The sequence below is a fragment of the Durio zibethinus genome, chromosome 18 (genome assembly GCF_047325235.1).
Source record: "Durio zibethinus cultivar Kanyao isolate XHJ-2024 chromosome 18, ASM4732523v1, whole genome shotgun sequence".
NCBI classification, from domain to species: Eukaryota; Viridiplantae; Streptophyta; class Magnoliopsida; order Malvales; family Malvaceae; genus Durio; species Durio zibethinus.
The window spans coordinates 15,221,224-15,231,052 of record NC_143179.1 but is presented as its reverse complement, the minus strand read 5'-3'; positions in this window follow the sequence as shown (position 1 = coordinate 15,231,052).

Below are 9,829 nucleotides of genomic sequence, written 5' to 3'. Positions count from 1 at the left end.
TATCTGAGTATTATTGAAATCTTATAATAAAATTTTATTTGTATTTTCTCACTGGTGATATCCGAGCATTCAAGTTTGAATTTCATTAAAATTTTTGTTATAGTAAAATCTGACTTTTCATTAAGACTTCTTTGGTGGTGACATCCAAACTTTTTCAAAATCATTTAATGGTAATATCTGAGTATTCACGTCTAAGTATTTTTAAAGTTTCTTGGTGGTGATATCTGACCTTTTTAAAATTACTTGATGGTAATATTTGAGTATTCTAACAAATTTCATTATAATTTTCTCAATGGTGACATCCAAGTACTCTTCGATGGTGATATTTGAAGTCGTATATATTCACTCTATGGTGATATCAAAGTATTAAAGTCTGAATTTCATTTTTTCAATGCAAGCTTTTTCCAAATCTCTTAGTGGCAATATTAGAGTCTTTTTTGGTGGTGATATCTAAAGTTATATGTATTCATTTTGTGGTTATATCCAAGTATTAAAGTCTAAATTTAATTTTTTTTAATGTAAGCTTTTTCAAAATCTCTCAATGATGATATTTGAGCCCTATTTGGTGGTGATATCCGAAGTCATATGCATTCACTTGGTGGTGATATTCAAGTATTAAAGTTTGAATTTCATTTTTATATGCGAGCTTTTTCAAAATCTCTCAGTAGTGACATTCAAGTTTTTTTTAGTGGTAATATCCAAAGACATATGCATTCACTAGATGGTTATATCCTAGTATTAAAATCTGAATATCATTTTTTTTATGTGAGCTTTTTCAAAATCTCTCGGTGGTGATATCCGAGTTTTTTTCGATGGTGATATTTGAAATCATATGCATTTATGACAAATGAGTGTTTACAAATCTTACAATTTAGGTTGAAAATAAGGGAAGTCTAATCCTAGTAAAGATAAACCAATGCTTGGTTTAAATCCACTAAGCAAATGCAAAAATAGGATGAGCTAGAATGGAGAGATTGTGTTTACATTCGCTAAAAAATGAGAGAATGAAGATGGATGGGATTATGGTCAGATTCATGATTGCCAATGTGCAAGGCTATAAATTGTTGAGTAAATAGGCAGTTAATTATACTTATTGTGTTCACATGTAAATTCCAATTTGTTCACATTGTAGATTATTGTGTTTACATGTCAATCCCATGATTTTAGGCACCATCTCAGTTAGACAAGATTGAAAGCAATCATATTAATTTAGCAACCTAAAAAAGGCAATCTTTAAAGCTCTTATGCTTGGAAAGATGTTCCAAGCCTATTTATTTTCTTTTATTATTTGTAGGGGAGAAGAGAGTAGAGTTTATTTTATCTTTAAATAATCTTTTAGATTGTTTTTAAGTTTTGTATCTCTTTGATGGATTTCCTAGAGTGGTGAACTTCTATAATTTTATATCTTTAATTAGAATTCTTAGGATGGTGTTTTGTACCCATAGTGTGTAGTCTTGGTGGTGAACTTTTGTCTCTTTAATCCAATAATAATATTATATCATTATTTAATTCTTGTAAGTTGTCTTCTTTGTGAGTTTTCTATTTGCAATTAATCTTCAACATCTCAACCATTAATTTTCAATATCAATTCACTTGATGGTGTTATTTGAGTATTAAAGTTTAAATTTTAATTTTTCGGTGCAAGTTTTTTCAAAATCTCTCAATGGTTATATTTGAGTTTTATTCGATGGTGGTATCCAAAGACATTTACATTCATTCTATGGTGACATTTTAGTACTCTTCAGTAGTGATATCTAAGGTTATTTGTATTTACTTGGTAGCGATATCCGAGTTTTCTTCAGTGGTTATATCCGAAGACATTTACATCCTCTCTCATTAATGATATTTGAGGTCTTTTCGGTAGTGATATTCGAAGTCATCTCATTTTTTGATGGTGGTATCTGAGTTTTATTTATATATTTTTTTAAAAGTTATGGAGCCTTTAATGACATGAGTTTTTAAAAAAATACAAGAAAAACAAAAACAAACAAACAAAAAACACCAAGTAAAAACCTTTCAAGCCTTAGTCCCAGAAAAAATTGATGTCTTTGCCTTTGTATTATTTCTGATTCTCAAAAATATATAAAGAGGGGTAGCTGTAGATACTTAATTTTATCCGGACATAATCTAGTTAATTGTGAGGCTTTTAAAAATCTAATCCAATTCAAATCCAACATTTCCTTAATTTTGATAGGTTTTCAAAATTAAAATTGGGACCAATTTGACCTAATTGTCTTAGGGTCAAATTTCATCAAACTTAGTAAAACAAGTCATATTTGGTCAAAATTGATCAAAATTAGTCAAATCGGATCAAACTCGGGTTAATATTCAAAATTCACAACTAAATGGGATTAACAGGGCTAAGAAATGAAATTTGTGATTTTTAATGCACTAAAAACTTTGATTGCAATTCAAGAAGGATAAAATTATTGAAATAACCTTTAGGGGTATTTGTAACTTGATCTTCTCAATGTTGGATTTCAGTGAAGATTTTCAGATCACATTTAAATATTATTTTATAATTTTTTATGCATCAAAAACACATATCACATTTGAACTAAAATGCTTTTAGGGGTATTTTCATAAATTAACAATTTTGAGGTTGGCTTTTAGTGAGTAGCTTTAATTATTGATTTTATAATATTTATTGATTTTTGGTGCATTAAAAACATTGATCGCAACTCAAAATATATAAAATTACTAAAATACCTTTAATTAAAATTTTTTAATTTAACCTTCTCGATGTTAGTTTTTTATGAAATGCTTCAGATCACATTTAAATATTATTTTATGATTTTTGTGTATTAAAAATATTGATCATACCTCAAAAAGTGTGAAATTACTAAAATACCCTTATGAGTATTTTTGTAATTTGACCTTTTCGAGATTGGTTTTTCACAAAAATTGCTAGATCATAATTTCATATTATTTTAAGATTTTTGGTGCTTTTAAGACAACAAAAACAAAGAATAAATCATGGATTTTTAAGAAAATTATGTAAAAAGGCAAAAATTTTCAAATAGGCATATTGATCATTTTACATGGCTCCAATAGCACTTAGAGCCTTATTTTATGTTGGGTTCATCATGAACTATTGATCTCTCATAAGCCTTGATCCAAGGGTGAAAGGTGATTGCTTGGTGAATAAACAAGGGAGAAATAGTAACCTTAAGATGAAAATTTGATCAAAAGGCTATAATGCATTTGTATGGGATATTTATTCATCATTTAGGGTTAGGAATAGGACAAGGCAACCAAGGTACTTGGATGAAAGAGAAAAAAAATAGATAATTTTAAGAAAGCTTTGTGGAGGAATAATTCTACTATTTATTCATTGCATTTCATACTATTTCATATCATTTTTCTATAATTTTCATAATGTTTATCCTTTGATTTTTTTTTTATGAGAAAATAACTTCCTCTATAGTTGTTTGTCTTTGTAACTCCAAGCTTGGTCTAAAAATTAAACCAACTAATTCATAGTTTGGTTTGAAACAAAAAAGATCAAGGTACATAAAAAATCCACCATGAATGCTTATTTGAAGGTTTGACCAAGCTTGTGATCCTCTATGGTCAAACCTCTTTCAAGTTAAGTTTGAATGTATTTCTTCCTTTAAATAATATGATTGGTTGTTTTGAGTGATATACTATATATAATTTGCATGATTGTTGATTGTTTTAGTAGCTTGCATGATGTGTTTGACTTATGTTTATGTTTTTATGATTTCTTCTTTAGATAGTTTATTACTTGTTTGATGAAATCCCTTTTATAATAAAAATCATTCATATGATAGTTTTATAGATGCTTGGTTCATGTTCTATCTAGATGAAATGTTGTATGTTTGTGGAAAGTCAAATGTAGGCCTAGCTTCCCCATGCTTGGCTAAATCTCCCACTTGTTTTAGGTGGCTAAATGTTGCTCATGTTATGCTTGTTTGCTTGTGTTTTTATTTATTCTTTATGTTTTCTAAGAGTTTGATGAAATCTTCAACGAATAAAGATGATGAATTAGTAAACTTTTTTGTGATTTTGTGTTGTTACATGTGTTTGATTCAAAAAAAAAAAAAAATGGTGGAGACATATCTTAAGTTTTTAGCCAACAAATTCTCCCATGAAATGACTTGGCCAAACCTTATTTGGTTTCTAAAACCTTGGTATTTGATCCATTTTAACTATATTGTTTATTCCATGTTTAGTTTCTAATATATTTATAAATATGCCTAAATTTGTAATATGTTTGTTTTCATACATGTTACATGTATTATAGTTTGCATTTTTATTACTAACATTTTTGTTATTTTGTCACTTCTCACGAAACTATAAACCCAAATCCTAAATCTAAACCCTAAGCCTAAACAAATCCTAAACCCTAACCCAAACCCAAACTTAAACCTTAAACCCTAAAACCTAAATCTTAAACTAAAACCAAAACCGTAAACCCTAAACCAAAATCCAAAACACTAAATCCTAAACCTTAAACTCAAACTTAAACCCTAAACCCATACCTAAGCCCTAAAATATAAACCCTAACCTTAGACCTTAAACCAAAAACCTAATCATAAACCCTAAAACCTAAAACCTAAACCCTAAACCTAAAACCAAACCCTAAACCCTAAAACCAACACTTGATCCGATTTATGCATTTGCATTTCATTTCACTTTGTTGTTACATGCTTTTTTAAAATTTTCATACATTTGTACCTTGTCATTCATATTTAGTTATCATGCATACATCATAGGGTGTTATTATGTTCATGTATATCATGCATATATTTTATAACTGAGTTGTTTCAAAGGAAAATATTTTTAAATAAGATGATATCTCAAATGAATATAGCCTTTGAGATTTGGCTTAAATATAGAGGGACTCTCAATGGTTATCATTTATGCGATGTATCATCTCGATTTTTATGGGATAATTTGAAAATTCTTAAGTTAGATGCATTTATGAAACTTTAACTAAATATATGACAGTGGAGGAAGTGTCTTGATACTTATGACTTTTTCATTTTGATCCAAAAAAATTATTCGTTTTAAAAAAAAATTAAAATGATTTGCTTTCAAAAGAAAATAGAAAAAAGAAAGACATTCAGTTTTTTTAATAAACAAATGAAAAAAATGAATTAATTTATAAACACTAAAGTGGAATCATTTTTACCAAAATCTAAAAATAACATGCAATTAATTGAAGGACCTTATAGGGTGCTAATCCTTTTCCATGCGTAACCAACTTTTGGATCCAACTCTGATTTTTGCAAACTATAAAATGTTCTTTTAGTAAACTTTAAACTCATTGTAAATGTTTTATCAAAAGAACAAAATTTTTTAGTTGTCAGTCACATATTAAAAAAAATTAGTGGTTATTTTTTTTTATTAAAAATGCTTTTTAACTTCTTTTTTTTTTTCATTTTCTAAGCTAACAGTAGGGTTCTCAGACCCGCATGTTGCAACACTCATTAGTTGATTGATTACAAGTAGAAATGAAATCCTTGAAACTTTAAGATTCATGTTGACTATAAACTCTTTTCATGATTGTTTGAAATTTTAATCCTATCCATATGTCTATGTTTTCATTTCGTATCAAAGAGTTGAGTTTACACGAATTGAATATAAACTCTTTCCTCATTCATGCACTAATTCTTTTGAGCTTTTGAAAATTATTTTTTTAATTACATCTCTTAACTAGGTTATTCATTGCAAGTTAAAATGTAACTCTAATATGTTTTAATTTCCATCTTCTTTGTAAAATAATTTTTTCCCTTTTCTGTTATAGAAGCACGTAATATGGTTATGTTATTTGTTTATTGCCAGCTTCTCACGCATTTTTGCTGAAATTCTAATCCTGATAGATATCAAATTGTTTTCGTATAATTCTGGCTTGCGTGTGACAACAAATAAAAACAAGTATCTTCTTGGCAAAGCTTTCACTTTTTTGCTCTTTTACTTTGAATTTGCTTCGAATTTTGATTTTAGTTTGTGAATTTGTGTTCAATTTGAAAAACAAAATTTGTATGAGGAAATATGCAGTTCTTTTAGGCTTTTAAGCCACAACCTTGGCATATAAAATTGTAAGAATAAATATTGCTCACTGTTTGTTTGATGAAAGGAATATTTTTTAGTTGCTACCTTGACGTAGGATCGAGTTGCCTTTGATATTAATTATTTTGTTTTTAACAAATTGATTCGTTATTGTTATAGTAGTTATTGAAATTAGTTAAGCTTTTAGATAACTGTGGTTCAAATTATCTAAGAATAATGGAAACATCTTCAGGTATGCCATTATAGTAATTACTCTTTATTTGAACATAATTTTTTACGTGACCAATTTAGAAATTATAATTTTTTATCATTTTAAGAAATTTCTTATATTTCAATTTGTTAAAATAATTCATAAAAAAAAAAACAGAAAATAAATACCCCGCGTTGCTGCGATGTCATCTTGTAATTGTTTATAGTTGCAGGATATTGCATTAAGACAGAGATGCTTATTAAAATCCAAATACCCTGACCAAAATTCAAAGTGGAAGAGTAGTGGTTGAGTGATTCTAGGCAAGATTAAAAGCTTTGACTCCTCCTATAACTTGTATCTAGTAAGGGGATCGGCAATAAATTTCATTTTTGTTTTCTCTTACCTAGGATTAAGATATGCACAAATACAATTGCACGCATTTGGATTCTTTTCCGATCAAATGCTAAACTGTTGCTAGTTTCTTTATTTGAAGTGGTTACAGATTTTTTATAATTGGAACTAAAAACAGATTATATGATTGTCTAATGTGGATTTTTTTTAATCGAATGGCTAAAATATTTCAAGTTATTTTATTTTATTTATTTTTGTATTTGAGGTTAAAGTTAAAAATCCAGCAGTCTATTAGCAAAAAACGTAATTGTTGAGGTGTTTCAAGCAATTTAATGGTTATTATTATTATAAAATAAGTAGGAAGCAAGAACTTAATTAGAACTAGTGTTGCATATAAGAATAAGATGGAAAATGACATTACATAGAACTGGAAGCTGTATAGGTCAGATGCATCGCATACAGAATCACCGGAATCCATTATTTTAAGACAGGCACAACTAAGAGGGTTATTATTATTATAAAATAAGAGTAGGAAGCAAGAACTTAATTACAACTGGTGTTGCATTTAAGAATAAGATGGAAAATAATATTAAATAGAACTGGAAGCTGTAAAGGTCGGATGCATCGCATGCAGAGATCAGCAGAATCCATTATTTTAAGACAGGCGCAGCTATGAGGGTTCCTGCAAGTTGGGTCAGCGAAGCTTTAATCAGATATACCAAATGTGCCACTGCCACATCAACTACCAGCAATTTCACAACTGACGCCCTAAGCATATCTCTGAGTAAAATGCATATGCATGTATATATATTGGCTTGGCTGGCCCTGCTGCATGCCGGTTCGATCCCCACTGAAAGTCAAGACTTTAATGCGACTTGTTTTGGCTTGAAGGTCGGCCCTTCTTCCTCAGTTCAAACCCCACTGGGTTGGAGAGACTACCTATTTCAGTCTTGCCAGCCCCTATTTATTTGAATTTTTAATTTGTTGAGATTTTGTTAGAAGAAAAGCAGTTATGAATTCAAGAAAATGCTATCGTAATTTTAATTATTATTTTAATTATTTTAACAAAAAAATTACGTAATTATAATCCTAATATTAGGTTTGATTATGTAATTATATAATATTACATAATATTACATTAATAGGTTTCATTCACACGATGTGCAGAATAGAAAGCTTGAAGACCAGCTTGGGTTTGAGCAATTGACAAGAATTGACTTTGCCTGCCGCGCATGATCGAATCTGTTTGGATTTCACCACGAATTGATTATAATCATCTGGTGGAGGAGATATCTTTGTCCCTCAAAGCTATAAGACCTCATAGGAAGAGATCTAAAAGGAAAAAGAAATAATACAAGTAATATACAGTTAATTCTTTTTCATATTATTAACAAATGAAAACGTTACAATCACGCATTGAATATTTTTATTCGTGCATATCATTATATCAATACTTCAGTTATATTTCACATATTTAGTAGTACTCCGACAAAGTGATTACGAAAGCAATCTATATAGACAAGGCCAAGTATTGAATTTTTTTTTTTTTTTATTTGAAAAAGGGGAGATTCAAACAGCGCTCTCTCGTTTGAGTAAGAAAATCATGCACCAATTAACTGTGACAAATGATCAAATGCAAGGCCAAGTAATAAAATTTGAGACAAATCGATTGTTGAAGAAAAATTATTAAATATATTGATAGTAAATTTTTTAATTTCACAAATAAAATTAAGATAATAACATTTATTTTTTATACATTTAAAAAATTAATTTTAAAAAATTAAAATATGAATTATCATCTTAACCTCTCTTGTAGAATTAAAAAATTTCTACCATTAATATATCAAATAATTTCTTGATTGCTAAATCCCCCAATAAGTGTGTAAGTTAAAAATTACCTCCCTAATGGATAAGCACGCAAAGGTAGGTTCGAATCTAGAACCACTCATCAGGATGAATAACCATTGGTGCAATCAGTTTGATAAACAGTTTCAGAGACGTGAAAGGTACGGTGGATGCTATGCAGAGCTGGGTGGAAAGAGAGAATTTTTTATATGGCATGCTGGTGATTTGGTTCTGTATCAAATACCGATATATGCTCTTATTATTTGTTTACAGACCATGGTAGCGTTATCTTTTTCTGGTTTCTAGAGTGCTTCTTTTTAGGTGCAAGTCTTCAATCAGAAATGCGCTAGATGTTTTTTATGCTGTTTCTGATATGACTTGTGATTATGTCTCTGGGTGAGATTCCTTTATCTCGCTGTTAATGGTCTTCTGATCTCTAATGAAAATATGGCTTAGAAAAAAAAATAATAACCATTATCGATTGAGCAAACTTTTCTTATTTTTCATACTTTTTGTTGGAAAAGATACTAAGTTCTTCTGTTTTTTCTTTAAAATGCATTAGTTTATACTTACTATTAAGTGTCATGAACATAAAAGTATTTACAAAGGTTCAAATTAGGAATGTTACAAATTTTCTGTTTTATATTGAAGCTTGTTTTAACTTATGAAAAAATAATTAGTGAATCTATCTCTTTTTTGTTTTTATGCTTTTGAATTTTACAAGAAAAAAAAAATGTTTTCACTTTAGCAGAAATTTTAAATTTTTTTATAAAATTAATATTCCATAGCTTTCTATGCCAAAAATTATAACAAATAAAGAACAATTTAAAAAATAAGAAGGAAAAAGTATTAAGTTTAAAAAGGAAAAAAAATAATATATCATTTCTGAAACAGCATAAAAAAAAAATTTAATTAAGATTAGGTCTAGGGTGTAGTGATTATAATTTTATGGTTGGATACATGTAAAATTGTTAGGAAAAGTTTCATAACGAAGAAAAGAAAATAAAAATACATATTAAACAATTAATTCAGGCTTAATTACACTTATTACTCGTTTTAAGCTTAAGATTCAAATTTCTTTTTCCTTTTCTTTTTAATTGGAGATGAGGGAATTTAAAAATGCTTTTTAAGGGATGTTTAATTCACGTATTCTTAAATTTTAAAAAGAAAAGTGATTAAAAAAAAAGTGATATTAATAGGAACGTACAAGTCTTAAGTTTTATTGATTTTAGTGAATATAAGCTTTTTATATTGGATTAGAGAAATATAAAATTAACTAATAAATTTTTTTATTATATTGTACTTATAATATATGAATAATCCGTGATATTTATAATATTATTAAATAATTACTTTATTTAATATTTTGTAATATATTTATTTATTTAACTTGTAAGTATTTAT